Source organism: Chrysemys picta, chromosome 1, assembly GCF_011386835.1.
Source record: "Chrysemys picta bellii isolate R12L10 chromosome 1, ASM1138683v2, whole genome shotgun sequence".
Classification (NCBI taxonomy): Eukaryota; Metazoa; Chordata; order Testudines; family Emydidae; genus Chrysemys; species Chrysemys picta.
This window is the reverse complement of record NC_088791.1, coordinates 121037963-121062104: the sequence shown is the minus strand read 5'-3', so window position 1 is coordinate 121062104 and position 24142 is coordinate 121037963.

The following is a 24142-nucleotide window of genomic DNA, read 5'->3' as shown; positions in this document are numbered from 1 at the left end:
TTTCTATACTCTGAAAGGACAGCAGTACTGCAAAATATAAATGTAAGAAAAGCTAATGGCTGGAAGGATCATGCTTCCCGCTACTTTGACATATCTTCTACAGCGTATTAAACCTACTACCAATCAGCTGGGCTAACTCTTTGGAGAGAGAGAGAGAGAAGGAAAGATTAAGTATCTTGCTCTTTTTTTTTTAAGTGTGAGGATGGATTTTGATGGAGAATATGGTACTAAAAATTCCCATAGAGTTTCAATAGGTCTTGTTGCCACTATCTGGCACTTATTCTTTTAATGCATTAGCTCTCTATTAATACAATAACTTACATTTTGTTTTTTATGAAGCAATGTGAATTATTTATATGAAAGTAGCTGAAACTTTTCTATGTGGTGGCAAGAACTTATTTTGCAAAGGCTTCGCTTCCATACTGCTATAAGCCAGGCACTAGCCAATGTACATTAGTTAATTAAATTGATGTTGGCATAGACTAGACAGTTCATTTAGCTTGAAAGAAGATGACCCAACAAACGTAAGTAGCTAGCTATGTGTAAGATTTGACACTGAGATCATGAAGGTAACTACTATGTGGAGAAAATGTGGTTCCACAAACTTAAAGTCCAATCCTGCAGCCCTTTATTCATGCAAAAATATGGCCAAACCCTGGCAGTGCATGGCAGTAAAGGGGCATAAGGTGCCCCTTGATCCCATATGTGCATTACCCATGTGACTGGTAGTAGTGTAACCACCGTGAGTAAACTAGGTTTGCTCACCACATGCATGTGCGTGGAAGGGCTGGGGAATGGGTGAAACCTTGGCTTTGCCTCCAACCAGCTGTCGAATATAGCTGCACAGAATATACACTGTCAGATATGGACTTAGTGTAGATCAAGAGACAGAACAGTAAAGCCTCGTGCGGATACGACATTTGTATCCACATCTGATCCGCAGATCTAAAGCGGATATCCGCAGTTTTGCAGAGCTCTCCAAAACAGAATATAGATTGAGACTAAGGCACAGTTTGCTTTCTGGTCAGCACTTAGGGCAGCACACCATCAACACTCTGCTCCTTGCTCCTGGCAAAGCCATGATCTAGCCCATGAGTAGTGGCATCCCAATTTACAGATGGGGAGACAGAGGTGACTTGCCCAGGATCACACAGGGAGTTGGTGGCGAAAGTGGGGAAGGAAGCTGCAATTCCCAATCCCAAGCCACTAAATAAGTCTGCCTCTCCTATGCTTACTTTTCTACCTGAGGTAGGAAAATGCCGCTAATCAGAAAACATACTCCCCTATCTCTGCACAACTGGTACTAAATAAAGTCTCACAAGCTAACAAAGAAGCTAACAAAATAAAAATGAAGGGTGGGGGGAAAAGGAAATGACTTGCTGTGGCTCAGTGTTTCATACATTGCTCAGAATCAATACTAAAGCTGGTTGAATCATTCATGGCAGATCTAGCCTCTTTTCTAATAGTAAGATTTTCTTGATCCAAACTTGTTTTCTGCGAATGTTTTCATTGTCTTCTATTCAGCCTATTGGGTTTTTGAATAATTGAACCCTTCAGTTCAGCTATTCACTGATTGTTATTTGTGGCGTCTGACTCATCACCTCAGCCACACGGACTAAAACTAGAAAATAATGATCAACACAGAATGCACGTGTGCTATGAATTTTCAGATATGTAAACTTAGGAGCTGAAATTTGTGAAACTTTAGGCATTTGCCAACATTTTCATGAATAGCCACAGGTTATCCAAATACTCGTGAGTAACCAATTTTATGACTCTAAATAATGGGGAGCCAAATTTCGCTTTTTATTGAGAAATCAGTTTTACTATTCTTTATTCATTTCTAAATTATTCTATTTTTAAGATGTTTGAATCAAATAATCAAGAATAATTTCCAGATGTCACAATTGTCCATAATGTCTTACAACCTGCAGACTATTTCCTCACAGACCATATCTGAAAGGTCTGTGATAATACTGTGTGCATGTGCATGCATCTAATCCTATCATATTAGTAACACAACCAAGGAATTTATAACACCTTATGGCCTGATTTTTTTTTAAATGTCTGTGCAAATGTTGCTCCTAATAATAATTAATAGCAATATCAAGCTCTAGTAAATCTCAACACACTTTACAAAGGAGAACAGTACTATTATCCCCATTTTACAGATAGGGAAACTGAAGCACAGAGCTTGTGGGTCCACAGTCCTTCTAAAAATCATGCCATAATTCTATACTGTATTAAAGCTGCTATAATCTTCATTTCCCTGTGTGAGCTGTTTGCTTGCTTTTGACATTACTCCATGGAACTAGACTGTCAGTTTCACTTTTTGCACCTTGGGCCCTAGCATGCTGCATTGTTGCAATATTAAATGCTGCACAGAAACATGTAGTTGTTTTTCAAAGATCTGTTCTCATTGAAGCCTGGGGGGAAATTAAATAGAAAATTAAAATGAAAGTAGAGGGAGAAAGTAAAAGCTTTAGGCAAAGGAGAAAATCTGAGATTTGAAAATTGATGAAGTAGAAGAACTAGAGAGAGGCTGCTCCAAACAGTGGGAGCTGAGGAGGGCAATCAGTGGAAAGACTGCATAAAGAGATGAAGAGGAAAGAGGGGGATGGGTGGATGGAGCAAGGCTGTCCTGGGCGCTGAAAAGGAGGGTAGTTTCAAACTGGATTTGGAAACAACTGAGAAGCCAGCTGAGCTGTTTGAGTTTGGGTTAGTTACATGACCTGTAGGGGGATATGGCTACACAATATTCCGTAAGGAATAATTTCTGGAGAATTGAGACAACCCCTACATTTGAGTTTAAACTATCAGACAGTGTTCCCTTTAAAACTCGGCCTCAAAAAAACAGAGTGAAAATTTCATCCTTGGGTCCACTAGCATTGGTAAAAGCCTTTTTTCTCTTCCTCATCTCTTAGGCCAGGTCTACACTAACCCCCTAATTCGAACTAAGGTACGGAACTTCAGCTACGTGAATAACGTAGCTGAAGTTCGAAGTACCTTAGTTCGAACTTACCTTGGTCCACACTCGGCAGGCAGGCTCCCCCGTCGACTCCGCGGTACTCCTCTCGCCGAGCTGGAGTACCGCAGTCGACGGCGAGCACTTCCGGGTTCGACTTATCGCGTCCAGACTAGACGCGATAAGTCGAACCCAGAAGTTCGATCGCTCGCCGCCGAACTACCGGGTAAGTGTAGCCAAGGCCTTAGATTGCCTGATTCTCATTTACCCTGAGGCCCTTCACACCCTACTGGCACTGTAAAGGGGCCCTGAAGTTGGCATAAACTACATGAACTGTCACATTAAGGCCAATTTATATTTTCAGAGCAGTGTAAAGGGGCCTTAGAGTAAAGGAGAATCAGGCCCACTATATATAGCAAAGCCTTTAAACTTAATTTAAACATAGTCATCAGATCTGTGTTTACTGCCATGTAAATGAGATGCTAGAGGCAACGTACATTATGACTGTCACTCTTGGCTTGTGATGCCAAGAGCAGTTCTTCATAAAAATGAGGTGAAATCTATTATAGTAAAAGACAGTTATGCACAGTTTTACAGCCAAATGAAGGTGATATGCAGCAGCAACTGGTTTGCTGCTCCCTAGGGTTTGTAGAACAAATTTCATTAGGGGAGTCCAAACAGCTGCAGGGGAAAAACTTTAGAAGATAACCTGCATTTTCATCTGCAGACACAGAATGGGACTGAGGAACATTTTGAAAAGTGCCCTTAATTAATAAGCCCCTTAGCAGGAAAGGGCATTACAATTCCTGCCATAAAATTTTGATTAAAGCTGCCACTGTGTCTTGCCTTGTCTCACCTGTGGGGCCTGATCTGGTAGGGGTCCCCAGAGCAAGCTTAATGCCACCCAACATGGGCGTCGGGGTAGGGATAGAGGTAGATGAGCCTCCTGTATCTCTAGCCTACTGGTTAGGTGTAACGATGCGGTTCTGGCAGGACCCAACTGAGAGTGCCAATTCAGGACAAATTGCTAAAACACAGCAGTTACAGCCCAAGGCTGGGTTTTTTCCACCTCTAAGGCAAACCAAACCAGCCAGACTAAAAGGACTTTGGTTTCACCCCACTGGCTAACCACAAGTCACCCAAGCAATTCCCTTAGACACTCCAGTTTCCCAGTATCACCATCAGTGCCACTCGTTATGGGGACAAATGGTTATGAAAACCAATACTCCAATAAAAAAAAAAAAGGTTCTCCTGATCCCATAGGATCAAGCCCCAGACCCAGGTCAATATACAAATCAGATCTTACCCACAAATCACACTGTTGCCAATCCTTTAGAATCTAAAATCTAAAAGTTTATTCATAAAAGGAAAAATATATAGATGAGAGCTAGAATTGGTTAAATGGAATCAATTACATACAGTAATGGCAAAGTTCTTGGTTCAGGCTTGTAGCAGTGATAGAATAAACTGCAGGTTCAAATCAAGTCTCTGGAATACATCCCCAGCTGGGATGGGTCCTCAGTCCTTTGTTCAGAGCTTCAGTTAGTAGCAAAGTCCCTTAGGGTGACCAGATCACTGACATGAAATATCGGGACATGGGGGGGCAGAGCAAAAAAAAAAAAAAAACACCAAAAAAAAGGGGGGGGAAGCCGTTTTGCAGGTGCCGGGGGAATTAGCAGGCCCTGGGCACATGCGGCGCGTCCCGCCGCCCTGCGGGGAAGGAGCCGCTGGAACGCAGCTGAGCGGGAGAGGTGCGGGGCTCCGGACCCCAGCAGTGGCGGGGGAGAGTGGCCACGTAAAGTTTATCGGCTGGGGGGGGGACCCCGGCCGACTCCTCACCCTGCCCTGTAGGGGGGTAGCGTCCCCGCCCTGCGCTAGCATGTCTCGCCGGCCGCCGCAGGCCAGGTAAGGAGCTGAGTCGTCCCCCCTCCCCCCGTCCTGGCTCCTCAGCTGAGCGGCATTCCTCCTCCCTCCCAGGCTTGCAGCTGTAATGCCAGCGCAAGCCTTGAGGGAGGGGGTGGTGGCCAGCTTCCAGTTCCTGGAGCTGGAAGCACCGGGCGGGCAGGCAAGGGGGCTGCTCCCCAGGAGGGAGACGGGGGGAGGGGGCTCAGCTGAGGAGCCAGGACGAGGGGGGAGGGGGAGACCCCGAGTCGATAAACTTTACATGGCCACTCGTGCGGCCCTGAGTCGCTCTCCCCCGCCGCTGCCGGGGTCCGGAGCCCTGGAGCCCCCCCGTCTCCCTCCTGGGGGAGCAGCCCCTTTGCCCGCCCGATGCCCACCAGCTCCAGGAACTGGAAGCTGGCCACCACCCCTCCCTCCAGGCTTGCCGCCATTACAGCAGCAAGCCTGGGAGGGAGGAGGAGTGCCACGTGCTTGGGGAAGAGGCGGGGATTTGGGGAGGGAGCCAATGGGGGAAGGAGGGGGTGGAGTCGGGGTGGGGATGGGGCGAGAGCCCTTCCGGGAGGGCAAAATTGCTTGTTTGTCCAGTGTCCCGACCGACGTGCGGTCGGGATGCGGGACAAACAAGCAAATATCAGGACAGTCCCAATAAATCGGGACATCTGGTCACCCTAAAGTCCCTCCAGAGGTAAGAAGCAGGATTGAAGACAAGATGGAGGAGAGGCATCAGCCTTTTTATAGTCTTTTCCAGGTGTAAGAACACCCTTCGTCCTTACTGTGGAAAATTACAGCAAAATGGAGTCTGGAGTCACATGGGCCAGTCCCTGCATACTTTGCTGAGTTGCAAGGCATATTTGCCTTCTCTCAATGGGTCAATTGTATAGCTGATGGTCCTTAATGGGCCATCAAGCAGGCTAGGCAGAGCTAACACCAACTTGTCTGGGAAGTTTCCCAGAAGCATAGCATAAGTTTGAAATACAGACAGTATAGAGCCAATATTCATAACTTTCAACTACAAAATTGATACACACATATAGACAGCATAATCATAACCAGCAAACCATAACCTTGTCTTAGACACCTAATTTGATCCCCTTTATACAAGATTTGGTACCACTACAGGACTTTGGTTGCAACCATGTTCTATATGGTCCCAGATTAAATCAATAACGTGACATTAGGGTGCTCACCTAGTATGTGGGACACCTTGGTTCAATTCTCCCCTCTGCCTGATGAGGTGAAGAAAAGATTTGACCAGGGGTTTCCCCACCTCTGGGGTGAGTGCTTGTAGTCACTGGACTATGGGATATTCTGTTGTGAGGCTCTCTTGATGTCCTTACTTGGTCCAGAGAGAGAGATAGGATAACTGTAAACCCAGTGGTTAAAGTCACTTTGTGGATCTGACCCTTAGTGCATGAAAGAAGAAGGATAGTCCAGTGGCTGGAGTTCTAGCCTCAGACTTGAGTTTAATTCCCTGCTCTACTGCAGACTTCCTGTGTGACCTGGGGCAAGTCACTTAGTCTCTCTGTGCCTCAATTTCCCATCTGTAAAATGAGGATAGTAGCACTTCCCTGGGTCCTGGGGGTGCTAAAGATAAATGCATTGCAGATCATGAGGTGCTCAGATTCTACCAGAAAGGAGGTTAAATAAGTACCCAACATAGACTGTGGTATTCTGTAAAAGTAACAGAGCTTCTTTCTCACCTCTTCCCACTAGATTTTGTGTTTGTTTCAGTTGAAGGGCTTGGACAGCGTGGTAATTGGAAACCAGAAAATATAAAGGTTAAAGTGACAGCACTTCCAGCTCCTTGGGTTGATTTGTCATGTCATTCTAGCCTAGAAGCCCGTTTAGGCTTTGGCGTGACAATCTCCTCTCTAATTTGACACCACATGACAGACAGAGCAGTTTCAGTGAATGACCTAGGAGAAGCATGGTTCTTCACTCCTGGGTTGACAGTTTAAACAAAGTTTAAACGCTACTGAAGTGTAGCTTAATCACTGATCTCCAAGAATGAAAAGAATCTCAAAAGGGAAAAACCTTTAAGTCAACTTCATGAGCCTTTTACCATGAAGACTGGAGTCCTCAAAATATATTGTCCCCTTTAAACTTTTATCTTTGTCTCCATGGATGGCCTGTCATTACTTCACATATCTTAATTGTTCTTTTCCAACAAAGAGTGGTTCCCAGCAGCTAACAATATTTTGTTTCCTGAGGGGTGAGCATCAGAAAACTTGAATTCCCTCCTGCCCCCCCCCATATACCTACTCAAACACCTTTGGACTGGAAGCCTTTTAAAATCAGGCTCACATGCTATTTCTAGTATTTTCGGGGGGCGGGGGGAAGGGGTGTTTTTGTTTTTGTTTTTTTTCCTCTGGCTGAGCCAAAAATCAGATTTGTGCAAACCGATCCCAGTCATTTGGGTTCAGACACAGAGATTAAGGGTCCAATCCTGAAAGTGACTTGACCATCTACAACATCCATTGACTTAGCCCTTCACAAGATGTGGTGGGAGTTCTTTGGCTAAACTGGCAACATGTTTCAAAGATTGAAATGTTAATTATTTCAGTTTCCAATGGAAAAAATCTGAATGCTCTCCAAAGTGGGAGAAAATGCCTCCATTCATTTGACCCGGTCCAGTGTGAAAACAGGACCAGAGAGAAAATCAATGCTGTCACTCTGCACTAGCCCTGCAACCCATACCAGGCACTGAGCTCCTTGGCAAAGGCTTACTTGTCCATAGTCTAATCAATGCAGGCTCATTTGCCCAGCCTATGGATTGTCAATGGCCATTATTTTTCCAGGATCATCCTGATTTTGAGGGGGCCCGAATGCCCTGAAAGAGCTGTGATACGGTTTTTGGGCAGCCTTGCGCAGTGCAGCACATCACTGCAATGGAAGAGTGAGGAAGCCAGGATGCCATGTCACTGTACTGCGATATAACACATCACAATGTTGTGTTTGCAACTTCCTGGTATTGCAAATGCATTAACACGTTGTAAACGTTTATTCTGTAGGATACTTCAAAAGTGTTGCACTGAACCATCCCAAAACGTTCCCTTTGGTAGTATTGCACTTCTGATAGGTAGCTCTTCCAAGAGTACTATTTTAACACAGAGATTCAGTATCCCAGTAGTAAATACAAGGGTTAAAGATAAGACATGATTGATGTGGAGAGCAGTTATTTAATTAGCCACATTTTTCCTGGTTGATACTAAAGAACACACTTCTCCGGCATTTGTGTCAGGGAATGGGTGCTTCATTGACAACATTAATACGTTGTCATCACTGCAGCTGAACTTTCTCTATTTAATTACTGGGAAGGAAAAGGTCTTATTCTTTCTGGTGTGCTTCAGGCAGATGAATACAATGTTGATTTAGAAGAGAAAGGATAATCATTCTACTGAGGGCATGCAAATAGGAAAATGCAATCAGTGTATTAATAAACAGGTGGCTCCAAAATTAATCTGAAGCTCAAACTGAAGCACACCAAGAACTGAACACATAATGAGATGTTAAACCTCATGAAAGACTGGAGTTGTTTTAAGGTGGTACTTCAATGAAAATCTCCCCTTCCCTTTCCCTTTTCTTACTTTAAGGCAAAAAAAGATTTTTTTTTCTCTCTGCAGTTCTCTTGTACCTGTCCCAGTACTTTGTATGTCAGATCCTCATCTGGTGTAAATCAATCCTTTCTGTGCACAGATACTAGAGCAACTCCACTAAAATCAGCAGAGTTGCTCCAGAAGGTGCCACAAGTACTCCTGTTCTTTTTGCGGATACAGACTAACACGGCTGCTACTCTGAAAACTGGTGAAACTAAGGGTCATACTGTAGCCTAAAACCTGCAGTGATGTCAATGAAAGTACTGCAGGCAGAATAAATGCAGCATATGGAATACAGAAATCCACGGGACAGACCAGAAAAGAGAATTCTGGCCCAGTACACTGTTAGGTTCAGGAGTATTGTGATTGGACACCATCCAAAATAGTTATAATTTACTGGTATAATTTTGTTCATGAGTAAATCTGGAGAGGTAAAGTAAGCTAATGTTTCATTCGAGAAACAAAGGAACTGGCAATGCTGCTTGCTATTTTGATCCTCCTTTTAGCCACAAAGTTTGGATTTCTGTCCCGCCAATAAATCTTGTGCTGAAAGCTTTTATTGCAGTTTTCTACTGACTTCCCAGGATGAGCAGGGTTTCCTTTTTACCCATTAAGGACAACCCCATATACACATGTACACAGCTTAACAAATTAGTTGCGGAAATAATGAAGATGGCTGTTTATAGCCTATTTGAATTTATAAAGGTCTGTTAATTGCTTTTCCAAATACCTCGCTGAAGGGAAGCGTCTCAGTGACAAAACGTTTCTGAACTTTTGTGTTCGTTGTTAGAGTTGAGTTTTCATTTTGGAATAACTGATTTTAAATGTTTGTTTTTTAAAGTGAGTTTATTGAAATAGATTGGGGCAGAGGTGTATTTTTAAATACACAAAGAGGAATTGATTCTGGAATCACAAAGAGGAATCACAAAGTCTGATTCTCATTTGTGCCTTTGGAAATCTTCCTTTTAATATTTACTCCAAGCTATTTAATGATTAATTCGAGCACCTGAATGGTGAAGATCTGGAAAGCTGTTACCTTTAGGGGAGAAAATCTTGTTTCTAATTTATACCTGAGGCTGTTACAAATGGTAGCTGACTGATTTGCCTTAAAGGCCATAGACCTTGTTTCAGATTTCTCTGTTACACACTGAAGGACTGGTTGGGGGTGGGGGAGGGCTGATCCACTGAGGTACTGAGGGCCTCAAGTCGCATTGCAACTCCCTAAATTAAGGCTAAACATATCATCCAAAAAGAATGAGCCACCCATTCTCCAACGTCTATTCACAAAAACTCAGTGCTAGGAAATAGCACAAGTGAATATTTATGAATCATCTGTTTTACACAGGTATCCCATTTTTGAAATAGCATGAGCATTGCTGACTTTTGAATTTTCATGAAAGATGAGGGAGGGACACTGGACAGGTCTGCTGATTGGTATTGGGATGAGGCCCTCTTCACTTTTAGGGCAGTGACTCAAATCCATCTTAAGTTATTGATACTTACAGGGGTGAAATCCTGAGCCCATTGAAGTCAATAGGACTTTTGTCACTAACTTCAGTGGGCCCAGGACCCTGCCCCTTTGGTTTGGGATAAAAAAATCATACAATTCATTATTTGTTGGGTGGAGAAGGACACATTCTTTGCCCTTCTCTGCCGTCACTATCCAACCATGAATCTGAGTCTAACTTTACATCAGCAGCAAAATGTGGCTGCAAATGTTAGTGATTTGGTTTGCCTTTCAAGTACTGCTCTATTGACAGTGGCACATGTCCCAAAGGTTGTCCCAGTCCTGCCACCCACCGGAATTCCACACAGACATATAGGTCCTCACTAGCAGAGTCCATGGAGGATCTGGGTTGATATTAGTAATCTGTGTTCTCTCCTGGGTAATGATAGATCAACTGATCCTGAAGCATTGACTATTTTCTCTGTCTAATTTATGAATACATATTAAAAACTATAGTAATTTATTCAGTTCAGTGTCTGATGGGGGGAATGTTCTATCACACCTTGCATGATGTGGGACAGATAACAGAGTCTCTTTGTAAATGCCCCATGCCAGTGCAGTCAATGAAAAAATCATTGATTTTTCCATTTTGGGGTTATTTGCATTTCTTAGTTATAGGTCCCTGTATATTGTATGGCTTAGTGGTTTTTATATGGATTTGGCTATAATCCTGCAGACACATAAATATCATATATGCACAAAATAGTGTGTGTGTTGCAGTATAATTATATTGCATAATGGACAACCAAGAATGGCAAACAGTGACATAGAAACGTACCAGCCTGAATGAGACAGGATCTATTCCTAAGTGACGTCAGTCATTATTAGTAAGTGGAGGTGATCCTCTAGTCCCACTCTCTAGCACTGTTTAGGGGACCTGGATATCAGATGGCCATTGAAGCTTGGGTGTTGTAGGGTGATTGGCATACTGACTAGTGTCTAGAGTAGTGTCCTTTGTGGCAGAGAAAATACAGGACTTGGTTTTAGTTAAGATATACTATGGATTCTTTATTGAGGCTGCTGGACACAGATATACTTTGGTGTTCTCTTAGCAGAATCTGGCCAATTCGCACAGTGGGAGAAGCTTGCATGCACAACTGCTTCCCACGCTGTAACTGCTCTGTGAATAAGCAGAGCACTGAGTCTGCCAAGTGGTCAGTCTGGCACTTCTCATAAGTGCTACGGTCATTACAGACTTTAAATAGTGAGATGTAATTACAGGTTGCACTCTATTGGGAGCAGCACGTTGTTGCTCTTTGTATTTTTTAATATTTTCCCATGCAGTCCATCTGAGACCAAGCACCCAATTTCTTCTCATTACAAGGCAGTGCAAGAAATTCTCATTTGGCTGCATTGTAGCAGTTTTACCACACAGCAGAACAGTTGGTAGGAACTGTTTTCTCCACCATCAGCACCTCTAAGATGGTTGCAAGATCGGTTTGCTGGTCTATTAACTTTATGGGGCCTTCTAAACAGCCTGACACAGGCTCACAAACATGGCTACAGAAAGGGACACAGAATACATCAACAACCAAATCTGCAGTGCTACAAATCCCAGAAGCCTTTTTGTGAGTCATTAATTCTTTCTATAGTGCTAATGCCAAATAAAGTCCTGCCTTTTGCTGGAGATGGGGACTCATGCTTCTCCCAGTGATGTCCAGCTAAGAGAAGCAGGGTAAGGAGCACCTATTCCAGGCAGCACAGGTAAATGGCCACAGACAGGAGTGCCAAGAAGTGGCACTGTGATCAGTATGATGGAAAGGAAAAGGGAAGAGGTCCAGTGAGGGCACACAATATTCCCAGAAGGTATAAATTGAGAAGGGGGTGGGGAACGTAATGATATTGTGGGAAGCCAAGTGCCCTCTGATGCACATAGTCTTTCAAAAATGTTACTTGTCCCAGGGAAACAGATCCTAGTTGAAAAGCAGAGATGTTTCTGTGGAAATTCTTATAACTAGTGTCTAGATACTAAGGTGGATGGGTGCATTAGAAACTCAAAGATAATGTACTGGTGGCCTAGGAGTTCTTCCTAGTAGTTTTCCCAGTGGTCTGTCTTGAAAACCCCACTGAAGTCTCCTGCATTCCGGTATTTTTAGGAACTATATGAAATAACTTTAAAAAAAAAAACTCTTTTGCACAAGGAAAAAAAAAAGACATTCTTCTCTCCTGGCTTGTTGAATTCAGGTGTTAACAGCAATCCAGGGCTTCATTTATCATTTTTGTTTGAAAATGCAACAGTTGACAGGTGTGGAGCTAGAACTAGGTTTAAATAGGAAGAGTAGGATATTTTGGGCTGAGGACTGGTTCTTAATTCGAGGGTCTGTCTTCTCCTTTGTCAAACTTGGGTTATTGATATTCAAGACACATAGGGGCTTTTTCAATCTATTTTCTGGGGACGGAGGTGTTTTATGATCAAGAGCAAATGAGATGATCTCATCAAAAAAGAAGAAAAATCACATTTTTTTTCTTTTTTTTTCTTTAAAAAAATCTTAATGTAAACAAGCTCTATATCTGGCTCAAAAGTGAGGAAATGATTCTTGTGAAAATGTTGTCAATTTTGTTAATCCTTCCTTTTTAAAAAAAATAAAAATTAAATTTGTATAGCTAAAGCAATTGGAGGCTCTGGGTGGTGGATTATAGGAGGAAACTAACTGTGTTCACTGAGCTATCTTGTATGAATGAATAAATTTTGTACATTCCCTTATATCAATGGTAAGAGGCCCATTAAATGTATTAATGAAATATGTATTTGAAACATAGTAACATAGATAAAGAATGTAGAAATTTAGAATGATTTCCCATTCCCTCAGCAATCCTTCACCTTGTGGCTCAAGAGAGTGTCTCATTGAGTCAAGCAATAATGCAAAAATATACTGCAAAATGCCAAATTAATTGCACACCGTGTGTCTCCAAACCTTGCAATTTCTACAACATGCAGGGTACAATTTAATTATGGATCGTTATCCAGGGACCGCTGTCAGGGAGACTGCTCGTCTCTGCATGAAGCATTTCAAATTAAAACAAAGAAAAAATCTGTGAGCGAGTGGAAAAAGTGCACTCGGTTCCCTGCAAAGCATCTCAAATGCCAATTAAAAAGATTAAATAAAATGAAATGCAATTTTGAGCTATTATTCCAGAAATCACATCCACAAATTATAAAGCACTATTCCCACTGGAAAGCTAGCAAAAGTTGTATGTCTAATGTATGAACATTAAGACATTTGTGCCTTGTGAGGCAACTGTAGTATAGGAAACATTATGTAGCCTTTGAGGAGAAGATTATGTTGGGCAAAAACGCGCACTAATTTAAAAAAATTATTGAATGCAGGTGAAAGGTGTTGGACTGACAGTCTTGGCAACTGAAGTCCAATGTTTATCCACTGAACAAATACAGCATGAGTACTGGCCATCCTCATATTGCTGTGTCCTGACCTGAGGAGGATCATGTCTGTGAGGGAGTCAGTCAAACATTTGGCCCCTCTGCTGGCATTGTCAAAGCAAATGTGAGTCAGGGTTAGTTGTGATGGTAGCCACATAACTCCACATTGCAGAAACATGAACTCATTTTCCATAGGCCGCTGTGTGTGGTGGTGTTATCCATGTGATAAATTGCTGAAACACATGATAAACTTCATTTATCGTCACCTTTTAGTGCCTCATCTGCATTCTTCTCAATAAACCCATCTTCACTGGGGCACATTTGAATGCGTTAAGTCAGTAATTAGCTCCAAATAGCCACCTTTTAAAAGAATCAACCTCCTTTCCCTTCTAAATATGGAATTCCTCCTCAAATTATCCACTCACGGCCCCTTCAAAAAAAGAAATGTCCAGGACAAGCAATAGTCGGGTTTTCAACTGTGACACATTAAAGCTCTGATATCTCATATCCTAGCAGGAATGGAAATAAAAGCCTTATGCCACTGCTGGAAAGGAAAGATTCTCATCTTCTCAATGGGATGCAGTATATCATGGATTATTTTTTTTCAATTTACAGTACCAGTGAGCCTTATAGTATCTAAACACAGCATTTGCTTCTAACCCCAGAAGGTCCCTGAGATATCTGACTTTGAATTTGTGACATTTTTATGTATAGAAACTATATTGTATTTTAGATCATTTTTAGAGGTTTGAAAATGTGTTGGTTGACTCAGAATCCAGCATCTCTGGTGCACTATTGACTTTAGTAGAGTATACTAATTTACACCAGCTAAGGATCTGGTTCTATTGTTACTAATACACCTGGATTTTCAGGTAGAGAGGTCCCGATTACATTTGTTTTTTTAAAAAGCACTCTAAATTAGTTTTCCTGCAAAATATGTGGTATATATCGTATGTGCTGGTGGAGTACAAAGGTTTGTCAGCACTCATCAGGATGAGTTGCATCCTTTAGTCCAAATAAATTTAGTTCAAATCTAAGGTGCCACAAATACTCCTATTCTTTAGTTATATTGTCACCAGTGCTGAGTATTGTGGCTATAACAAACTCATGCCAATGAAACGTGAGTGTGTGTGTGCCCGCGCGCATGCATACTCTGTTTAAAATTAAATAGGTTTTATACATCTACTGTTATTTCCAGGAATTTTTTATAACACTGAATTGGCATGCTGATGTATACTGTGAATTAGTGATGTTTTGATATTAAGTATTAGTTGAACAAACAAAAGAGGAAACGTTTGTATTGTGTTGGAGGTACCTTTTCAGGAATGGGCATATCAAGAATGCTGAAATTAGCATGACACTGAAGTCTTATGTGAAATCTAAGATCTTACCTCATAAGTAGGGGAAATTTAGAGTACTTCATCAGCAATAGATGACAGTTCCTAATAGGGATGGCTGTTTAAACATTCAGAATTAGCTAGCTGAATTAAGTTATTGTATCTTTTATAACCCCTCTTTTTAGATTGGAAGCTGTTCAGGTTATGTCTTCCATTCTCTGGCAGTAAGCCATGTAAATTTATGGCTCTATATAATTGATTGATAGTGCTCTCATATATGGCGTAAATAAAACATACAATAAATGTTATATTGCTCAATATCAATTTGTTGAAAACACATACATCCTAACCACGCTCTCAGAATGATTTCAAACAAGATTACCACATTAAATATTTGGATTTATGTAAGCATATCATTATTTTTTGCATTATTTGTCTATTCAGCCTGAAGAGTGGATTAGATGTGTTGGGTTCTATTTACTTATTACATCAGTGAGAAATCTGCAAATATGTGGCAGAATACCAACCTCTGAGCAGGGTTTATAACCAACCATACATTTAATACTTGATTTCAAATTAGGCTGGAAAGAATCCTTTTTTACTGCAAAAGGTAGAGTAATTGCAAAATTCTCAAGACACAGTGGGTCAGATCCTCAGGTGGTGTGAACAAACTCCACTTATGCACACATATTTTCATTGATGTAGTTCTAAGTACAGATTGAAGGATGTATACTCTATTATGGAACTTGTCTAAGACATCAAACATGCCAGGGTGTTTGTCGTTGTTTGGATGACTAAGTACATAATCGGAAGCAGCATCTGTTCTGTAGGAAAAGCAAATTTGATTCATTTTGGCGTTTTCCTTTTTTTACATATATGAATATTAAACAGGTGTGTGCAGTAATTTTTTCATTTGTGTGACTCTTTACATACTAGTTTCTACACTTAAAAAAAAATGGGCCAACTCCTCTGCTGGTGCAAATCAGCAGGGTTCTGGCCTGATATTGTTTAACATAGAAATTAATTTCACAGATACACTAGTTTAAATTTCAGGGTCAAATTCTGGCCTCCTTCTACAGGTCATGGCTTGGTAGTAAGGAAAATGATGGATGCATTTTACAATAACTATTCCCTGACCTGAAGGCTTCACATTTTCTTGGCGAGCCTTCCTAGACAGATAAAGCTCCAGGATCCCAGTAATGCTCCTTTTGTGGTCTTTATTGTGAGCCTTTTTGGCTGATGCTGGTGCCCTACCCGAGTTTGGTCAAGGAATTGCACTGAAAATCTACATTTTTGCTCTTTCCTCCATGTAATGGGCTAAACAGGAACAAGTGATGGCACAGCTATGATTTTTATGTGGTCTCATGAACTCAATGGTATCATAATTATATTCTCAGACATCGTGCTAATGGGTGCAATAGAAAACCCAAAGATAGATAAAGGGGCCAGATTCTTAGCTTGGTTTCAGTGGAGCTGTGCTAATTCATATCAATATTTGGTTTGTACACCCTGATTAGCATTGTACACCCACCTGGCACTGGTTTAAATGACCACACAAGGTGCTGGACAACAGAGAATCTGGCCCAATATGTTAGCGGATTAAAGAAGAAATTATTGGAAATGCAGGGGATAAATAGGTAGAGAGAGAGAGAGAGAATTATTTAAGTATCTACAGAGCAGTCTAAATTTACCCATTACATTTTACATTATAGAGAGAGAGAACTGTGCAGATTCAATGCAACTTCTGAATATTAGTATGGGGACTATTTATCCACAAAATTGTTTCGTAATGATACAGTTTGCAGGAATCCGCATTACTTATTTAGGACCATATACAGTAATTACTCATTGCCTTAAGATAAATTGAATCAAATATGTAATTATGGCTCACAAGGGTGAAAAGGTACAAAGTAAAAATGGTGCTGGACATTGTCTCCTGTAATCCTGGATACAGAGGTATTGTGGCTTCCTGGCCTAGAATGTCAAGCTTGGCTTGCCCTAATTTACCTGTCTGTGGGAATGTTTGCCTCATATTCCTCCTATCACTGGTGTAGATTTCCCTCGTACACAGTATAAGCCAGTCAGATTCAGTTTGGGCCGAGTCTCAGGCGGGAGATGAGGATCTTTGGTCCAATAGGCCCCTAGCTTCTGGAGCTCAGAAAGTGAGACATCAGCCATAGCCCCATCATGCTTTTTACCTGCATAACTGACATGGGTCATTTACAAAAGAACCTTCCTCACCCCCACCCTCTCAGGCACTGGGATACTGAAGCAATCTCAGTGCAAGCCTCAACACCCTTTCCCCGGAGCTACAGAAAATGAGAAGTGGATAATGATGCATCCTTTCACTACAGTGTCACAAATGTTTCATTATAACATTTATACTCAGGTCTGTATCAATATTTCTGCCTCTGATTCATAATTGAAGTAGTAGTGATATTCATGTACTCATTAAAGGTGCAATTTTTCTTGCCATGTTTCATTAGAAGCCTTATTATCTCCACAATTATTTTTGCCCCTCTTCAACTTTTTCTGTTTAATCATACATGTTTGACTTGAATTGCTCCCTATCTCTATTCCATGAACTGCATTTCATGATGATGAAACTTTGCTTTTTCAATGTGAAAGTGTCCTTGCCAATCAGCGTGTCAGCAGCATTCATTCTTGATGACATCCTGAAATGAGACTGAAGACAGGGAGAGAGAAGTTGCTGTTTTTTTAAGCAGACTGAAAAAGCTAATAATTAGTGGTACCTGCATTAAGTTATTTCTTAAATATTTCTTTTTAGGAGCTTAGAGGGAAATCTAGTCTCAACCTCGTGGCTGGATTTTAATAGAAAAGACAAGTTATTTGTTCATACCAAGCATCTGCAAGCCCTGAAAAAAAAAAAAAGATACAGCCCCTAGATGTGATATTTTTTTGTTTTTACACAATTCATTAAGGGCCTATGGTGAGTTCTATGCAATAAATGCTTTTTTATTTCTAGGCAAGCCAGTTTTCTGTCTTTCTCCTGTTTTATGACCTTATACTTCTTCAGAGAGTGGCAAACTCTTTGCCAACAATGGGATAATTATGTGGAAGTGAAAGTTAATCTGTCACACCACTGCATTGTTGCACTTGAACCCTGAGCCACAGGGTGGATTTATTCACTTTTTCCATAGTCATTCATTGTTCAGAATATAGTTGTGCATTACCTGAATAATCCTGGATTACAAGTTTTTTGGGGAGTGAGCATGAAACCCCTTTCCCCAACTCTCTCAGGTTTCATCCTACATTGACAGAGTATCATCTAATGAAAACCATGTTAGAAGTAATCATTCAGCTTGATAGCTGGCTAATGAGGAAGATATGCAGATCTGTGGCTAATTACCTATTGTAATGCTTTTTGCTCTCTGGTGAGCATAATCTTGTTTGGTTCTTATATAACTCAGTGTGATATCTGTGGTGATATATTAGCGTTTTTCAAATATTAACTAATCATAATAGGCAGGAAGGGAATGGACAGCTGAGTGAATAATTTGCAACTAATAATTTATCTGATGAATGTAACCTCTTTCAACTCATTGAATATCCATAAACAGAATGTGGAGTCCCCTAAATTAGGCAAGGGATTGTATGTATGCTGCATAACAGCAGAATTAGTCGCAGGAGGCATTGACAGACACACAGCTCCTCCTTGCTTAGGATGACCAGATGTCCCAATTTTATAGGGACAGTCCCAATTTTGGGGTCTTTTTCTTATACAGGCTCCTATTACCCCCCACTCCGATTTTTCACACTTGCTGTCTGGTCACCCTATCCTTGCTCGGGGGGTACAAACAGTGTTACTTATACCAGCAACAAAGCATGATGCTCCCCACAACAGCTCAGTTCCATTGGCCAATGAGTAAGGGTTGTGGTGCTAAGGCTCAACCCATTCCCTGCCTGGAGTTGTCAGCTTCTTGCTGCTGTACAGCTGGCTCCAAGCTCTGGGTAGCCCGGCCGAGGGTGTACTCTCCCTTGTGGTGACATGGAGGCCAAGTCACCGTTTAACCCTAATTCATTATTTGAAATAAGTCAGACCCTTATTTATTTTTCTAAGGCTGTGCATTGATCATGCGGAATGCTCTGTGCACATTTGATTTGTGCTCTCTCTGCGTGGCTAGTTGGAGTTAATCGGATAAGTCAGAGTATCATTTAAGTTCTCTGATTAGATGCGTTTCCACTCAGAATATTTGTATGTGCAAATTTAAAAATCAGTGCCTGTGAATATTTGGACGTGGAACTTGGAAATTTGTTTTCAGGGAATGTCTGTGGAAAGTTAGCAAAAGAGTAGCCACATTGCTGTGTAGCGATGAACAAATATTTATACATATTATGTATACAAGCTCCTGGCAAAATGGTTTACAGGTGAAATTCACCCTGTGCAGTCTTTTACTTTTTTCAAAAGCTAAATCCCCATTACACAGATGGGGAAAACTGAGGACAAAGCAGTCTGTTTGAAGACTAGGATTACAACTCAGGAGTTTGTCTCCCGGTCATTTGCTTAGACCATACTGTCTCTGTATTGCAGAGATGGATGTTGTGTTGTGTTTTAATTTATATATGCACAACACATTGCATCCCTATATATATTTAAATTGCACATTGATAATGTTATATTGGTGGAAACAGTTTCCTGGTAGGTCAGTTGATAGTAGGAGATTTCCAGCATCTCAAGCTGCATCCAAACCAGAAACTGAAACCAACGTGGCTGGGTTGTTCATATTAGAGACTCCTGTTTTGTACCCATCTCTTGTGATAGAAAATATTCTGATGGATAGTGATCCAGTTCCCATTATCTAGTGGACTAGGGATCTGATCCTGCTGCCCTTGAAGTTAGTGGCAACGGGCCCTCAATGAATATCCAGAAATGATGAACGATCCTTGAGAATCGGAGTTCTGGTTAGAATTGTGACCTGAGTTAGATCAATCCTGTCGAGTAGAGCTGGCTGGACATTTTCTAAGAGAACATTTTCCATCAGAAAAAAAACTATTTTTCAAAATAGAGCTGGGTGTCCGCGTATGTCTACATAGCCCACAGAAGTGAGCCTCCCAGCCTGGGTCAACAGAATCATAGAGCCATGGGGTTAGAAGGGACCACAAGGGTCATCCAGTTTAACCCCTGTCCAAGGAGCAGGATTTGTTGTGTCTTAAAAATAGTTGTGTAGATGGCACTTTAAAGCTGCATCTCAGGCTGGAGCTCGTGCTCTGAAGCCTATGGAGGGATAGGGTGGGCTTCAGCGCCTGAGCTCCAGCATGAGCCACAGCTTGAAAAGCACTGTCTACACAGCTATTTTTAGAGCGCTAGTATGAACCCTGCTAGCTGGAGTCTGTCCACCTGGCCTGGGAGACTTGCTCCCATGGGCTGTGAAAACCTACCCCCAGTGCTTCTAGGCTTTCCGCTCCATGGCAGGGAGCCTGGCATCTCAGGAAACCCTGGGAGCCCCAGAATAAATTGGGTTTGTCAGGATTCCTGACCTCATTGTAGCCCAGCAGGCAGGAACCAGCTGTCTGGAAGCCTAGTCAATTTTGTTTAGAAAAAGTCAGAACAAAATGTTTAGACTTTTCAAAATAAAACTTCCCGACTCCCCCCATTCCACAGGAAATTTAGAAAGTGCCAGTTTTCATTGTGATGCAGAATTACAACTACACCTCTACCCCGATATAACGCGACCCGATATAACACGAATTCTGATATAACGCTGTAAAGCAGTGCTCGGGGGGAGGGAAGGGCTGCACTCCGGCACATCAAAGCAAGTTTGATATAACACGGTTTCACCTATAACGCGGTAAGATTTTTTGGCTCCCAGGGAAAGCGTTATATCGAGGTAGAGGTGTATGGCACTTCCTGTGAAATGGGAATTCTGGGTTCTAACCAGCCCTACTGTAGAGCTATCCCAATCTTAGCTTCAGTGGATAAAGTTCCATTAACTTAATAAACCCAAACTGAGCTACCGCTATCCTCCCTACATACTACCCCTTAAAAACCATGTAGGTGTTTCTTTAATTTCACAGCAAGAGTATAGAATAGGTTGGGAGGCTACAAGGTTTTCAAGGGCTAGTAGATGCTTCTGTTTATTGACAGCGAATGAGCTGTGAGTCCACGAAGTGAGATAAGGAAATGCCAGTCAGTTGCTGCAGATTACTTCATGAAGTAATGTCATTTCATCCCCCTGCACACAGCGTTAAAATGCCTTTTGATATAATCACCACACAGCTGGGACCAGGATCATCTAAGTAAATTAATGGAGATATCCTATCTCCTAGAACTGGAAGGGACCTTGAAAGGTCATTAAGTCCAGCCCCCTGCCTTCACTAGCAGGACCAAGTACTGATTTTGCCCTAGATGGCCCCCTCAAGGATTGAACTCACAACCCTGGGTTTAGCAGGCCAATGCTCAAACCACTGAGCTATTCCTCCCCTATTCCTTCCTGTGGTTGGTTTGTTGCTCCCCTGAAAGGGAGAGCTCAATCAGAGAGAGTTGTGGTTCTAGTAGAAATAAATAAATGCAATAAAAAGGAAAAACATTTTCTTTTAATCGCCATTATTTTTTTTTATTTAATCTTCTCATGTGCTGGTGGCAGCATAAAGTGTTGTGTAATGAAAAAAAAGTTGACCAAAAAGAATGGGTTAGATGGTTTTTAAAGACACTACCAGCTGCTGGTGGGAAAGAGATTTTTAAAATAGATTGGGTCTGTTTTACTGCTTATACTTACAGCCATTACAAAAATAAAGCATAATGGAGCTAACTAAAGCTGTCAGGATTTTTAATTAAATAGATAGAGGACAAAATACAAGAAAATATTCTTTAGAGAACAGGCTTGAACTGTCAGAGGGAAGGAGGGAGACTAGCTGACTTAACGGGTCCCTTCCATCACGGATGGCTTCTGATTCTGTTATGCAGTTGGAATGCATACTTGTCTATGTACTGTCTTTCAAGATAAGAGATCGACCTATACCAGAGCACAGATGAAAATGCTCACGAGATCACTGGCAAAAATTATGCAGGCACTTTAGAAAAATTAGATAGACCACAGATCTGATGCAATATGACAAATCCTATGGCTGTTTACACACATGGTTATTATTGGGCAAGATTCTGGCTGCTATAACTCAGAATACTCCTGCAGTTGAGAGAGCTGAAGATTTGACCCACGAATAACTCTTTGTGGATAATAGTTGTCTGTTAATTATGTTAACACTAAAATCTACCATCTTCAACCTTGTATCATCATTTGCAGCTGTGCAAAGCGTGTATGTAATGATACCACATTAGAATGGCAGCACTTTACTTCCACATGGCTGTAAGTGACTACACAAGGCAGTGGAGAATTGGGTGCACCTGACTGAATACCCAGTCCTGCTCCATTGACGTCTATAGCAAAATTCCTACTGAATTCAGTGGTGCAGGAGCTGGGCCTAAATGAATAGTTACATATCTGCTGTGTGGGTGTTCCTTGCATTTTATGCAGAGAGGAGAAGAGATTTGGCTGTTTAACACCTTTTAAGAATCATGGGCTCCTCCGCAGGCTAAGGCTGATATATAGCCCCCATTACCACAGTGAATTCATCCTCGCAACACTTCTATGTTCAGATGGGCACAGGCAAACTAAGGCCCAGATTCACAAAGGTATCCAGGTTCCTGCCTTTCATTGATTTTAATGTGATTTGTTCAAGGTCACTCAGGAAGCCTCCAGAGTAGCAGAGACTTAAAGTCCCAAGCTAGCCCCTAACCTTTTTCTAACACCCACATTAAAGAGATTCCTCTTTCAACATCCCCTGTTGCTACTTTGTGTGTTTTTTTCCCCTCCAATGTGGAGACTAGAATGTTCAGTACCAGGTAAATTAGCTGAAATGATAATAAATCTAGATGAACGCCACAGTAACATAGAAATAAACATGCATTGAAAACTGTGTCTCCTACAATCAATTTGAATTCTTTGGGGGAATGAACAAAGTAGTAACTTTATAGGAGGACCAGTAGATATAATAATTATACTGACTCTCAAAGATTCTGTGACAGTCAGTTAAATAAACTAAAAAGTCACAGGTTGAACGGTAAATTATTGTAATGGATTCAAAACTGGTTGAGAGAGAGAGAGAATACAAAGGGGTAGAGATAAATTATTTTCAACATGGAAGAAAGTTAATAATGGGTTGCCTGAGAAGTCACACTGGGCTAGTGCCGCTTAATATATTTCATGTAATTAATCTGGAAAGAGGGTGGGGTGAAGCATAAAATTATTTAGGCTCCGATTCGCCACTACTCAGAATGGATTATTTTCTTAATTGATAGCACATTATAGATACTAGTAACAAAGTTGATCAACTACCCGTGTCAAATATACGCAATATATAATGTAAAAAATTGAGGTATGTTGTACAGGAGTTGGCCGGGGCTCGACCCGCTCCGGGGCGGCGGGGAGCCACACCGACTCACTATCTGCTGGGGTTTGAGTGCTTTGTCTGGCTGCAGGGTCTCGCCTGGCAGCCCTTGCAGTCCTGAAAGATACAGGAAGCCCGACCCCGGCTCAGGGCAGGCACCAGCGTTAGGTCAGGACTCAGATCCTTAGACAGGGTTGAGCAACAGTAAACAAAGTATTTAGCCCAGGCCCCGGGGGGGCAACAAACGCTGTGGCAGAGCTCAGGCCCTCAGGCAGGGCTGAGCCACCATAAATAAAGTACTTAAGCCCAGGCCCTAGGTCAGGGCGGGGCAACAAACACTGAGGCAGAGCTCAGGCCCTCAGGCAGGGCTGAGCCACAGTAATAGGCCTGAGCCTCAAGAGGCCTGGGAGAGGGGGAAACTGCCACCCACAGGTTGGGTGGCAGGGGGGACGCAGGCCCTCCCACTCCACTGCGTCCCAGCCCGGGGCCCTAGCAGCAGCAGAACACCCGCTGCTTAGTCAGTGGGGATCCTGGCCGCAACACACTGACATCGGCTCTGGCAGTGCTGCAGCCAGACTGGGGTCGGCTGCCCCCGGGCTACTTCCACACTCCCCCTCGGGGCCTACCTGGGTGCTAGCATCGGCCTCAGGGGGATCCTGGACCATGGATTCGTCCGGCCAGGGATCGTTTGGCAAGTCCGGGAGCTTCTCCGGATAGGAAGCGCAGGGCAGACCCAGCGGCTCCTCGGGGTAGCGGGCGCAGGACAGGCCCGGCAGCTCCTCGGGGTAGCGGGCGCAGGACAGGCCCGGCGGCTCCTCGGGGTAGCGGCTCCTGGCAGTCACTCTGGGCCGCGGAGGTTTCCCAGCCCCAAGCTAGGCTGGAGACGTCTGGTCTCTCCGGCTGCTGGGGCCAGACTGAGTTCTGAGGGCCCAGTTTTATACTTCCGGGTCACCGCCTGAGGCTCTGAGGGGCAGGCTCAGAACTCCCTAGCTCCGTCCACTCCGGCCTCCGGATGGGCTCTTCCCCTTCCGGGGCGGCGGGGAGCCACAT